This window comes from Colossoma macropomum, unplaced genomic scaffold, assembly GCF_904425465.1.
Source record: "Colossoma macropomum unplaced genomic scaffold, Colossoma_macropomum, whole genome shotgun sequence".
Taxonomy (NCBI): Eukaryota; Metazoa; Chordata; class Actinopteri; order Characiformes; family Serrasalmidae; genus Colossoma; species Colossoma macropomum.
This window is the reverse complement of record NW_023494786.1, coordinates 2,219,738-2,233,544: the sequence shown is the minus strand read 5'-3', so window position 1 is coordinate 2,233,544 and position 13,807 is coordinate 2,219,738. Positions and strand designations below refer to the sequence as shown.

Sequence of the window (13,807 nt, the reverse complement as noted above, 5' to 3'; positions counted from 1 at the left end):
ACCTCAACCCGATAGAACACCTTTGGGATGAATTAGAGCGGAGACTGTGAGCCAAGCCTTCTCGTCCAACATCAGTGTCTGACCTCACAAATGCACTTCTGGAAGAATGGTCAAAAATTTCCATAAACACACTCCTAAACCTTGTGGAAAGCCTTCCCAGAAGGGTTGAAGCTGTTATAGCTGCAAAGGGTGGGCCGACATCATATTAAACCCTATGGATTAAGAATGGGATGTCACTCAAGTTTATATGTGTGTTAAGGAAGACGAGCGAATACTTTTGCAATATAGTGTATATGTGAATATTCAACTTACCACCATTTTCCTTTTTTTCTCTTTTTTGTGTGCACTTTAGCAGCAGAATTGTGCTTTACTCCTGAGCTCACAGGGTTATGGGATTCAGATAAGTTACACACCTAAGGTTTCCCAGTGGACCCTGCTTTCCTCTTTTAACACTATTGCCATTAAAGTACTGTCCATCAGCACTTTTGGACAGAAGTAGGCCATGTTTCTAAGCCAATTATTTCATTTTACAAAGGTCATAAATCCTTTGGGGAATCACACACAGAAAATATCAGCAAATGAGCAGCACATTCCATACTTATGCATGGAGACAACATTGCCAACTACCACTCCATAGTACTGCAGTAAAGGGTGAACTATGACAATAAGTCAGTAAATAGAGAAGTTTCAGCATTTCCAGTAACAGTACACCCAAAAAACAGATACAGTTGTTTGCACCCAAATCATGTATTTTATTGATTTTTGAAGCAAAAAGAAGTAAATACAACCTCTGCAGCAAACTATCTAGGATTTTTCACTCACTCTTACTTGCAAACCACAACTAATTTTGTGATATTCTTGGGCCATCCTACATGCACAGCATGTTTAAGATCCTCAGAATCCATCATGCACTGCTTCAAGAAACTTGGTGAAGCTTTTGGAATAAACACCATTGAAAATCTGTGTAATAGTTTGCCCACAGACTTTCAATGATGTTCATTGCAAAAGCTTCACCTTCTAATTCTTGAAGTAGTTCACGACAGATTTTGACATGTTTTAAATCATTGTCTTTTTGTAGAAGCAAACTTTATTTCAGCTTCAAGTTCTTGACTGACTGTGTCACAATTACTTCCAGAATATGCTGATATTTAGTGGAATCCTCTCTTTTTTTATTTCTTTGCAATGTGCCACTAGCTGCCCCAAAATATAATAGATCCATTCCCATGCTTAGCAATTGTCAGCAAAACTTCTTATAGGTCCTTCCCTGTCGTATAAGGGATGTGCTTTGCCTTTCTGGCCAGTAAATAAGCAGTTCTATCTGAGACTTTTCTTGGTCTTCTAGATATTGCCTTGACTTCTACAGCTTCATTTTCAGATCCTCAGCCAGCTGCTTAAAGAGGCCTATTGTTGAATGAAATCACAAGGCTTGAAGAGTCAGAGAATTTATTATGCTTTAGAAATGTCATCAGCTCACAAGTGACAATTCTTGACGTACCTAACGAGTGTCCAATCTTTTCCCCATGTCGCAATAACAATTTTTTTTTCTATTTTTAAGCTCTAGCTAAACAATCAATTAATGTAGCAAAAAATTTAGTTTTAGAAGTTATGTTTATTTCTTTTCAGCTTATAAATAAACAAAATATGTTATTTGGCCAGGGTACCTAAACTTTATATTCAAATACACTACATGGCCAAAAGTATGTGAACACCTAACCATCACTCCCAGAGGAGCTTGTTGGACATCCTATTCCAAAATCATGGACATTAATATGGCCTTGATGCCCCCCTCCCACAGTTATGGCTATAACAGCTTCAATTTTACTGGGAAGACTTTCCCGTAGATTTTGGAGTGTGTCTGTGGAGATTGTCTGTGTACCCATTCAGGCAAAAAAGCATTTCTGAGGACAGGCACTGATGTTGGATGAGAAGGCCGGGGCTGGCAATTGACATTCCAATTCATCCGAAAGGTGTTCAGTGGGGTTGATGTCAGGGCTTTGTGCAGGACACTGGAGTTTCTCCACACCAAACTCATCAAACCATGATGACTTGTGGACCTGCTTTGTGCACGTGGGCACAGTCATGCAGGAACAGGAAAGGGGCTTCCCTAAATTGTTGTCACAAAATTGGGAGTATATAATTGTCTAAAATGTCTTTGTAAGCTGTAGCATTAACATTACCTGGAACTTCACTGGAACTGGAACTAAGGGGCCAAGCTCAAACCTCAAACCCCAGACCATTATCTTTCCTCCACCAAATTTTATTGTTGGCACAATACCTTCCAGTAGGTAGACTTCTCCTGGCATATGTCAACATGTTTCCACTGCTCCAAAGTCCAGTGGCAGCGTGCTTTAAATCACTCCAGCCAATGCTTGGCATTGCACCTAGTGATCTTAAGCTTGTGTGCATTCTCAGCCTTTAAAAACATTTTATGAAACCCCCACTGGAGAGTGTCTGTGCTGATGCTGCTTCCAGAGGCAGTTTGGAACTCTGTAGTAAGTGATGTAAAAGAGGATAGGTTATTTTTACATGCTATGTGCTTCAGCTCTCTGCAGCCCCAGTCTGTGAGTTCGCATGGTCTACCTCTTTGTGGTTGAGATGTTGTTGCTCCTAGATGCTTCCATTTCACTATAAAAGCATTTACGGTTGACTGGGGCAGATCTAGGAAATTTAACAAACTGACCTGTGGCAAATCCTATGACAGATTTAAAGTTACTGTGCTCTTCAGTGTGACCCATTCTACTGCCAATGTTTGTCTATGGGGACTGCATGGCTGTGTGCTTGATTTTATAAACCTGTTAGCAATGAGTTTGGCTGAAACACCTGAACTCAATAAGGGGTGTTCACATACTTTTGGACATATAGTCCACGTAAGCACAGACAAGCAGTGTTTCTGTTTCATTTAAAATGGCACAAATTCACCTTATATACACAATCCCAAATACACAGCCAGGGTCTATAGGCCAGTTCCCTACTATTTACATGGACGTTTGCTTCACATTACATGGTTCAAGGTGACGTACAAGTTCATATATTTGGATCAATATACCGGAGTACCAGCAGCGTGCAAAGAGGCATAGTCGGTCACACTCTTTAGACCCTCTTTAGATAGCTCATTGAATTTATTGTGAGCTTATGAGGTCTTGTACATATACATATGCACAGTCCACTAAAAGTTTAGGAACATCTGGCTCTTTAAAATGTTTAGATCTTGCCATTTTTCTTTGGAAAAACTCTAAAATTCAACAATCCTACGTCGGAAGTACCCTACATATTTTATAACCTTTAGTGATGTCAGCACATGAAGCTGAGCGTTGCAAAATGTACCCAAAGTATTAGTAAATAGTGGTGTTATCTTTTTTCTGCTTCAGCACCTGATGTGGACCCAGATGCTGACTTTGTGTACGGTGAGGATGAATGGTCTTAAATTTGCTTAGTGACATGAAGTTGTTTTCAATTTCTTATTAATACAAACATTGAGATCTACATGAGGAAACTGAGTAAATTATGTAGCATTTTCCTTCATGTTATGTATTATAGACTATGAAACTCTTCGCATTGTGGGCTTATCCATTGCTGGAGTGCTAGTGTTACTGTCTATTCTCCTACTGACTGGTGGGTATTAAAGTTGTTTTTTGCATCTTTAAGTGAGAGTGTGTGCCAGACAAGGAATCATAAACTTCTAATGACTTCTAACTCTTTCAGGTAACCGCATTCGTCGTTGCGGCAAGTCCAGGGTAAGTATTGATTGATCATTTTGTTTTTACTTGCTACATATATTCACATAAAACTTTCACAGATTTTCAACCAGAACTTACTAAACTTGTTGTTTCCCATCATCGAGAAACGTACTGCTTATCTGCAGATTCTCAATGATTGGGCTTAAATGGAACCAGACAGGAAAATCGTTTAAGCTTTCAAAACCCTTGTATATTTTTCTTTTTGAAAACAAGATACTCATAGTATAGTCAAATGTGTGTCTATAATATAGAAGATATTAAAAACTAGACTATACTATAAAACTAGACTATCATGCTCAAACAAGCACTATTAACCCCACATTAAATAATATACAGCTAACAACATGCATGCTGGTTCAGGCTAGATTTGATCAAGGATAGGATTAGATTAATTCTTTTTCCCTTCCATATTCATCCAGCATTTTCTGTTGATGTAAATCTGATACCAATGCCTGGTATTGGATTGGTACCATCTCTTATATGTTTGTTTATTTTTTTCATTTAATAAATATTAGTATGTTCTTTTTTATAAGATATCTAAAGACATGCATGATGATGCTGTTCCTGAGTTCCTCATTTTTGCAAAAGACATTTATTCATTAAAGGCAAAGAATATAAAGAGGATGTAAATTATGAGAAACAATCCTTTTTAGGAGAGATGTTTTGCAAAACAGCAAGCCTACTTTTAACAAATGTACCTTTAATGACATCTAGTGGCAAGGATCATTACAGACTATAATATATGAAGCAAAACAAAATATGACTCAAAAAATGATATACTTTATGTAATAACAAATATGATTATATGTGAGATAAAAGGGACAAAATGATGTGTACTTTTATTCAGACTTGCACAGCTAACACTGGGTTATCTGTTTGTGTGTGTGTCTGTATTTCAGCATAGGTCAGTGGGTGAAGAACACTAGAGCACTAAACTTGGACAGTCAGGGAACAATACCATTTCAAGAGTCCAAATAAATACATATACAAATATTATGGCTCCTGTGAGTTTTACAACAAATGCTTTGATGAAAATGTAAGTTTTGATGTAGTGAACACACATTTGCTTTTGTTCACAACCATGGTGATATTGCATGTGCATGTGAACTTTTTAGTTTTTTTCAGCAAAATTAGTAATCAATCAATCAATTAAGCAAATCCTCAATGTTGTATAAAAAGGTCAGTTTCCTTCATATATATATATATATATATATATATATATATATATATATATATATATGTAACTATAATCTGACACATTTATGGTGTAAGTAATCACATTACAGTGTTAAGGATATTATTAATAAATTCTTACTCGCTAAATGCATTTTCTTCGAATAAGTGTTTACACCTTTATAAGCTGGTGGATGTGACATTTGCCACTCTTTCTGACAGATTCTCTGGAGCTTATTGAAGCTTGTATATAGAAAGCAGTTTTCACATTGACTGACATGACGTTAGTATAGCTGAGGTCAGTATGGTGACTGGGCCACTACAATGAAGTTGTGACCCTGTGAAGCTGTTCAAGATTTTCTTCCCACCTACATTAACTTGGAGCTGTCAGACCACAATGGCCTCATTACGTCTACGATCAATATGCTTCAGCATACATTGGCAATTGCTTTTTGAGTCTGAATGGCACTTCACTGTTGATGATAATTACAGATGTCAGTAAAAAGACCCCAGTAATTTTAAGCCTGTGTGAATAAAGCTTAAGTTAATTGTTATTTAGCCTGAGTTAAATGAGTGTTATGTGTAATACAACAAAACTGGTACTAATTTCATGTGTTTTAATACTTTTTAAAGACCTTATAGAGGAGACATTACTCCACTCTGAATGCTGCTAATTTACTCCTGTTTGAGAGATATACCATTGTCATTGAAATTGCATGTAAGCAAAGAGATTCATTATTTATGCTCCTCTTGGGCCACACAAATCTGAAAATGTTCAAATGATTTGCTCACTTCACTTTTGTTTCCAAAAACTAATAACAATTGCAAGACCTCTTTGTCATGCACATACTGGGTGCCTCTTTTTCTGAAAGCATTGTAGAGATCAGATCAATTTTAATGTACATTTTCTTTTCTTTGTTCTCTTACAATCTTTAGGCTACAGTGCTTTTCAAAATGCATGGTTGGATCCAGTCCTTAATCCAAAATCAAATCACTATAAGATTACATTAAGATAAGAACATATTAGCACATAAACATGGAGTGCACCAGTGATCACACTATTTGTTGTCATTTTATATAGCATTTTTCCACACACAAAAGTTAACACAAGGTGGCAGCAAAGCATACCTTTGCAATAATACAGATCAGGGCCCAGTTTCTCAAAAGCATCTTAGCGTTACAATCATCTGCTAGAGAAAGTGCTTAGTGTGATACTCGCTCTATCATTTAAAAATCCTCTTCACGCTAAGATGCTTTTGGTAAACCCAGCCCTGTGTATTTAAAAAAAAAAACGCATGCTGGATTAATGGTTTAAAATAAATGACTTTTACAAAAGACAGAACAGAGTTGATCTGAACAAAGTTACTTTCAACGATACTGTACTAGACTCATAGGCTTGTAAACTAACCAGTACATTGTAAAGATGTGTTCATTTTACAGTGTACCAGTTTTTTGTTCAATTTGTTAAATTCGAAGTCAATCTGAAATCAAAACGGTCTCATTTAACCAATTTAGTTAATGTCTTTGGTCATATTAAGCATAAATTATAAAATCATCTAAACAACAAAATTCTTGTTTTCACAATATAATGACTTTTGCCCATCTGATTTTTGGCTACTTCACCATGCACCAGGGGGTGGGGGAAAACAATACTAACCAATGACTGTGTTCGTTTTCAACTTAGACTGACTTGATGTAATATGGCTGCCATATGTAAAAAATGAGCTGCCAGAAGGAGGAAATCTCCTTTGGGAGAGATATCCACAGGAGATAACGGATCTGAAGTTCTTAGAATAAAAATGTAACATACATGACACACACATCATGTTTGTCATTGGAGATTCCAGCCAACCAGGGTGCTGTTCTGACATCATGAAAGCGTATTGTAACTTGTGTCGTGGATGAAGACCAACTGCAGCCACCTTGCTCCTGTGAGATTCATGTAACATGGTGACATTCTGTAATGCTGGCAAAAGTTGGACAAAATTTCTAATCACCATGCATCACATTAAGTTAGCCCTGCACAGGGCCACATTAAGTCGAATACAGCCATTCCCTTACCTTTAAATATTCCATTCTCTGACTCATGTGATGATCAGTGGGCCTAATGTGGACAAATAAAGGCTGAAAAGGGACAATTCTAAAGACTATAAAAGAGATACTGATATCATTCTACTAAATCATTTTCCATTTTATTTCTCACAATTATCTGCCTATAAGTGACTTGGCGAAACCAACAACAACCCAACAATGCACAGATTCAAACAGCCCTGTACCCACTCATCTATATGGTCACTAACAGCAGTGAGCCTAGCTCTGAAGCCTAAACATTTCTGATGGTGTCACTTGTGCAACATGGATAGACGAGAAGAAGGAAAGGGAGACGACAGGGAGCCTTCATGTTGTTTGTGTTGCGTGCCATAATGGTGCCTGCTCATACATGACTTTTGTTTTTTTTGTCTACTAATTGAGTTTATCTCGCTAACTTTAAATGTCTGACAGTGGTCAAAATGTGCCTAACTTTGTAAATTAATGCGTCTTTGTTTACCGGGCTCTTTTTGCTAACGCTTTTGGCTTTTTTTGGCCAGTGGCTTTGGGCAGTTGTGGAGCTCCAGCTTGTCCTGGTTCTGTTGCAGTTTAGTACACTTTAGTAGAGTGTTGGCAACATTTAAGCACTACATGAACTGCTTACACCATAACTGGCCAAACTGTATACTATATAAGTGGCAGACTGAAACAGAATATATCAGTTCCAGGGGAGTCAGGGACAAGCTGGACAGGTTTAAACTGTTACGACATATTCCATTTGCCTGGTGTTCAGAATGTAAATACGGACGCTGTAGCGTGGGAATACAGATAACATCTTGGCACATGGGTCGGAAAGGAATGGAAATTTCATTCCTAGCCGTGTCCCGCTGATCTTGTAGGTTTATGCTGTGTTACCTGAAACCTTTTTCAACGCGACGGCCCATTGCTCTCTCCACACATTAATGCAGTGAGACCATTATCAGTACTTCATCTTCCACTGACAGTCAGTAAAAGCTGTCGTCTGATCAGATAATGCAGTTTTTTGTGTTTGTAGTCTACATACAAAGTTATCTGTCAAGTTTAAGAAAGGCTGACTCTATCAGAATCTCAGAATGAAAAAAACATGCAAGGGAAACACCAGCTGAGTAGTTTGCACAACAAATTGCTGATTACAACAGCATGCATTCAGTATAAGGCCTACAGAGAAAATTTATTTTTTGAGATTTATTATCATCATTATTACACATAAAACTCAGAATACACCTGTAGGTTCAATAGGTTTTTTTGGATAGAAAATAAAATTGCTATAATTGTGTTGACCTCACAGCACCACCACTCACTGTAAAGACATGAAAGTGGATAACTTTTCTCTACCCTGCACCATTTCACAACAAACCACTCTTACTTTGTTTATATCTCAGTCACTGAATTATTCAAAATTTCTAAAATAACAGTGTACCTCCCCTTTTACATTCTACAAAGCTTAACCAGGCGTTGTTGTACTAAATGCTGTAGGAATATCCAAATTCTCTCACATCTTATAAGCATTGTCCACCTTTAAGTCCAAAGACAAAAACTTTTGTGTTAAACTTTTCTTTCTATTAAAGACTATTAATGTGGCTTAATGTACAGAGGTTGGTCCCAAAACAACCTCTGGGAACACTACATTTCCATTTCTCTTACCCCTTATTTGTCATAAACACTGACCACTGTCGAAGGGGTGAACCCGTAAGCAGAGAAACTGTGGTGTTTCTAGGTTTTTGTTTTAGTACATAAAGCCGCATTAAGCTTTTTTCCTTATAATGAGCCTAAGAGAAAAGGCTTTATGTAAAAATCATTGCTTGGTCTTTGGATTACAATTTTGTTATTTTGTTATGACACATTGTTTATGGTTAGCAAGATGTGAGAGAAATGTAGTTTTCCTAGGTCACTCTGCAGAACATTAAGCCATCTTTTGCTACACAACTGCTTTTAGAAAAGAGCCATTTTAGCCAAACAGAAGCTCCACAGCCTCAAAAATCAGAAGTCCCCAACCTTCTAAAAGAACACTAGCAATACACCAGGTAAAGAAGGCACATTATTCCACTCACTTCTGTACATTTTTGCCCATGTCAGAAACTGAAATTTGTTTAGTAAAGCCCATATACATTTACAACACTAATAAGTCAGTGAGATAAAATCAGTCCAAAAAAAATACTCAAAACTGATGAGACATTATGACACACAACGTGCACAACATGAGTACTACTGCCAGAAGTAGAAAAGGAAAATTTTACCTAAAATTACTAAAGGAAAGAGAGCAGTTCAAAGATGTAAAGTGGAAAGGTGTAATGGCTGTGGTTTAGGTCTCTGTACATCATGATAAAACTTAAAATGATTAAAATACATATATTTTGATTTGGTTAAGTCCATTGTCCTCAGAGAGAACAATTTCTGTTGGATGTTAAAGTCATGGCACCTTTTATCATGAATCCTAAAGGACAAATATGGTTTATATGTATGCCTTATGTTAAAATAATCACTGTATTAATCCCAATAAAATTATCCTGACTCCAGTTTTGTTCCATGGAAATTTAACACAAGTGATGTTAATTTATTGAGTTAAAGAATTTGATTTCACCATCCCTGTTTCTGAAAATAGTGTAAAGATTATGGTAGAAAACATTTTTTTCCACCATATTTGCTGCTACTAAGCTTTGTATTCATCACTGTTTCCCTACTAGTCATATTTGCTCGCCTCTGCTACTGCAGGGTCCTCCTTCCACTTCTTCCATGCCTCTGTTTCTGCTGTCTGCAATGGTGAGAGATCCTTGTGAGATAAACACAGGAAAAAAGAGGAAGATGAGAGATCTGCAAAGCAAAACAGCCTATCCCTCTCTTTTTCTCACTCTATCTTAGTCTCTGTCTCTCCCTCCCTTCTCTAGTTATCCTCCCCTTCTCATTTGAATAAATTAACACCCCCTGATGTCTCGCTTCACCACCTTCTCTTCTTTCCCCTGATTTCTCCCCCCTCAATGGACAAGCTGGTGTGAGGGAGAGAGATCCAGAAATATCATCCTGTTTCTTTACACACCCATACTCACACACACACACACACACACACACACACACACACACACACACACACACACAATTATTCATCCTCACTCACTCACTCACTCACTCACTCATTTACTCACTCACTCACTCACTCACTCATTTACTCACTCACTCACTCATGCACTTTCACTCATGCACATACAATCACATCCACCCTTGAAAACAAACAAGAGAAAACACACCCAACCATGCTTATGTTTCTTATACTGCATCACGACCACACACAAATATGCACCAAAATACACACTCACTATTTTTTTTTCTTTCTTGGTGCAGATTGGCACTTACCAACACGCATGCGCATTAGCTCACAACCCTCCCTCTGCTGTGTGACGCTGTTCGGTGACTCATTTGACTAATGCCGGAGAGCTTAACATGGCGTACTGTACTGCATCAGGCTGCCTAATTACAGACGGAGCTGCTGTGTTGGCTAACCCAGCGCCGAGTGAAAGTGGGTGAGGCGGGCGCCGCTGCTGCACCGCCAGGCTTCCCCCCAGCAGCCCCACCATCTGGGCCCTGTCGTTTGGAAGCCATTTTGGATCTGCTCGGCTGTAGTTTGCATAGGATGCTTCTAATAGGCAGGCATACTGCAGGGGGAGCTGGGAGACTGAATGCCAGTCAGCCTCCATTACAGGCAGCTCATAGGAGCTCAGGCTCAAACTGCACTGCGCCCCTTTTTCCTTTTACCTGTGGGTTCCTGAAGTAGACGGTTGGGCACACAACTCTCTCCTCCTCCCCTTGCCTTTGCTACCACCCTCCACCTACCTCAGTGACTTTGCATGGGTTGGAGGGCAGGCAGGGGACTGGGCCTCTCTGCATTAATACCAGATACATTAGCGTTAATATGATCCTACCATGTAGCCATGGCCTGAGGGGGTCTCTGATTGTCTGAGTATTAGCATTACCATTCTCATTAGCCCATCCGTTTCACCCTCTCCCTCTCCCTTTCTCTCAGTTCCTTCTCCTTCTCATTCGTGTCTTTCTCCAGGCAAAAAAAAAGGAGTATAGAATGATGCAGATGAATTTCATAGTAATTGTTTAACCTTTCTAGTCTGACTGGCTGCTGGTTTGTAGTATATATGGATGTCCTGCTGGTCACACCCCTTCCAATGCATCATGTGTAGTGATGCTTAAGAGGGTTAGAAATTTAAAATACATGAGCAGACATAATTAATTAGGAGATATTTATATGAGAGTAATTTGTGCTCATAACGGATTAATTTAGTTCCAGTGAGGCTTTTGTAACCATTCCTTTTACAAACTTCTTCAATGTGTGTAATTACTGGGATAGTACATGGAACAAATTGATCTGGGTAATGTATTGCTATTAAAAAGAATGTATTCAATTGTAGGTTGCATGCATATCAGATAGGTCAGGGCATTTTATAATTCAAAACACCCCGCTAATACAATCTGCTATTCACTTTTTGATACAGTTTTCATCTGAAATAAGCCACAAACATAAAACACAGCTAAATTTGTTAAAATTTACAACAAATAATTTTATAAGTAAAGTGAATCCAGATGGTAAGCCATTTTAATTCCATGGCATTACCAGGCACTTTGAAAATACTTGAAACTATTAGTTGCGAAGGAGCTCATTAAACCTTTAGCCACTGTGTAGTGATTTACAGAGTTCATCCATAAATAACAAAAATTATGTTTCATTGTTTTTTTGCAGAATGTTGAATTTTCTTAATTAAAAATGGACAGAAATAATTTATCTTTTCAACTCAGCATGTGTTAAATGTTGAATGTGTCCCCTGCTGCTTCAGAAGCTTTCAAACAATATTATACATAATCCATGTTTTCTGTGCTCCCATTATAGGGGATTCAACAGATTTTTCAAAATTTTCACATATTGAAATTGTTAAGAGTTAATCCATGATTTGTTGTGAAATTATGTATTTTAGGGCAATTTAGCTACATAATGGTTCACAGTGGTAGTGATAGAAACCAGACGTCCAAATTGTTCATGCCTCTTAAAGTCATCACAGAATGGCACTCTGCAAGGCAAAATAGTAATCAACAACAGTAATGCAATTTTATTTTTTTTGCATTTACCTCAAATTTACCATTATGTATGAAAACTCAGAAGACCTGTAGATAATCTTTTTGGTTGTCAAATAAAATGGATATATTCGCGAAGTGTAAATCACAGCTCTTGGTTCCTTTCACCACAATTTTAAAGAAATCAGTCAGTAAGTTTCTCTACAACACACCATTTCTCTTCAGACCCTCCTGAATGGATTGGATTATGCAGAAAATTGGAAAAATCTATGGAATTCCCCTTAAACAAACACTATCTAGTCCTGTTTCAGAGAGTCCAAGATTTAGTTGCTGCCAAAGAGTGACATACCTGATGTAAATGATCAAGCAGTAATGGTCAATAGCCAAGATAGGACTTACTTAATTAACTGGGGATATTTGATTTGGATTATTCTTTTTTGCTCAATTGCATGTGCTTGTTTAATAAGTGATATGTGATCATTTGCTAAAATGGCTGTCTATATCCTATTTGCATGAAAAATTCTACTTTTTTCACTCTTCAGAGAGTCACATATGTAACTAATGAGACATAAAAAGTTGCATATTGTAGAAGTATTTGACTTTCATATTCATTTCTAAACTGTATGTCGGTAAATGCACATTTGCAATATTTTGTATGTTGGAAATGGATGTGAAGATACTAAAATACAACACAGAAGACTTCTTGTTAACTCAGTCTCTGGTGTCCCATAGTGACATTTTATGCATGTTGGTGAGAAGATGGAGAATTTTTAGCTAAATTAGTGTAAGTATGTGTGCATGTGTAGGAGGGTAAGGCCACTGTTCTTTCTTCTGTCTTTCCACTTGTTACATAACTGAGTAGAGAGGCAGTGGCTGGCTTCTGTAGGAGTCAGCCAGTTCCTGTCAGCTCCTCTGCTCTGTGCTGGAACTTTTCCCTTCTGCAGGATTTCACAGCCGGTACTGTGCTTCACTTCCTCCGAATCACAAATTCTCAGAGGAACTTATACCCAGCAAATAATATTTTTCATGATGATAACATGGTGAGAGCCTATGTCACAACATGCCATACAATATGTGTTGTTTTTATTGTTAACCTGACTGCACATTTAGAATTTTACAACTGTGGAAGTTAAAAGTCATCATATTATCTAACAGCACATAACCCTAGGTTTTCCAGAATCACTGCCCAGGTTTTCTCATTGATAGTGAGTAACATTTTGCTCTTGCCTGTACCAGCATGTGTTCAAAAAGTCATCCTCAGTGTCTTGAATGGGTTACACTGCATGTCAGTGAGATGGCTATATGACAGGGCTTGAATGGCCTGGAATCATAAGGTAAATGTGGTCCCTTGTGTTGCTGTTAAAGGGGTATTCCACCAATATTTTTCAGTTCTGCAAAATTAAATGATTAAGATGTAAACAAAGTCATTCAGAGTGTGAAATGGTACATTGTAGAGAAAACTGTTCACAACAGTTGTGATAGGAACCAGACATCCAACGCATTTAATACTTTTAATAGCTACGTCACAGAGAGCTATTGCATGAAATGGTTACGATTTGCTGCTACAACATTGTGTATAAGACTCAGAAGTCCATTAACCTTTTTAGATAGCATATAAAATAGCTGTAATTGCTTTGCTTCAGGCCTTGTGTGCACTGAAATCATAAGGCTAACTTAGCCCCTTGTATTGTCATTAAATGATAATTCTACTGATTTCTGCCAAATTAAATTATTAAGATGTAAACAGTTATTCAGAGTGT

General features: G+C 37.7%; 1 long non-coding RNA gene across 1 annotated transcript; it reads left to right on the top strand.

Annotated features, from left to right (window-relative positions):
* The first annotated feature begins 4,657 nt into the window (after positions 1-4,657).
* Positions 4,658-5,468, top strand: LOC118798178. Its single transcript, XR_005005981.1, has 2 exons — positions 4,658-4,773; positions 5,133-5,468. It is a non-coding gene; the product is annotated as an uncharacterized LOC118798178 (long non-coding RNA).
* The last annotated feature ends 8,339 nt before the right edge of the window (positions 5,469-13,807 follow it).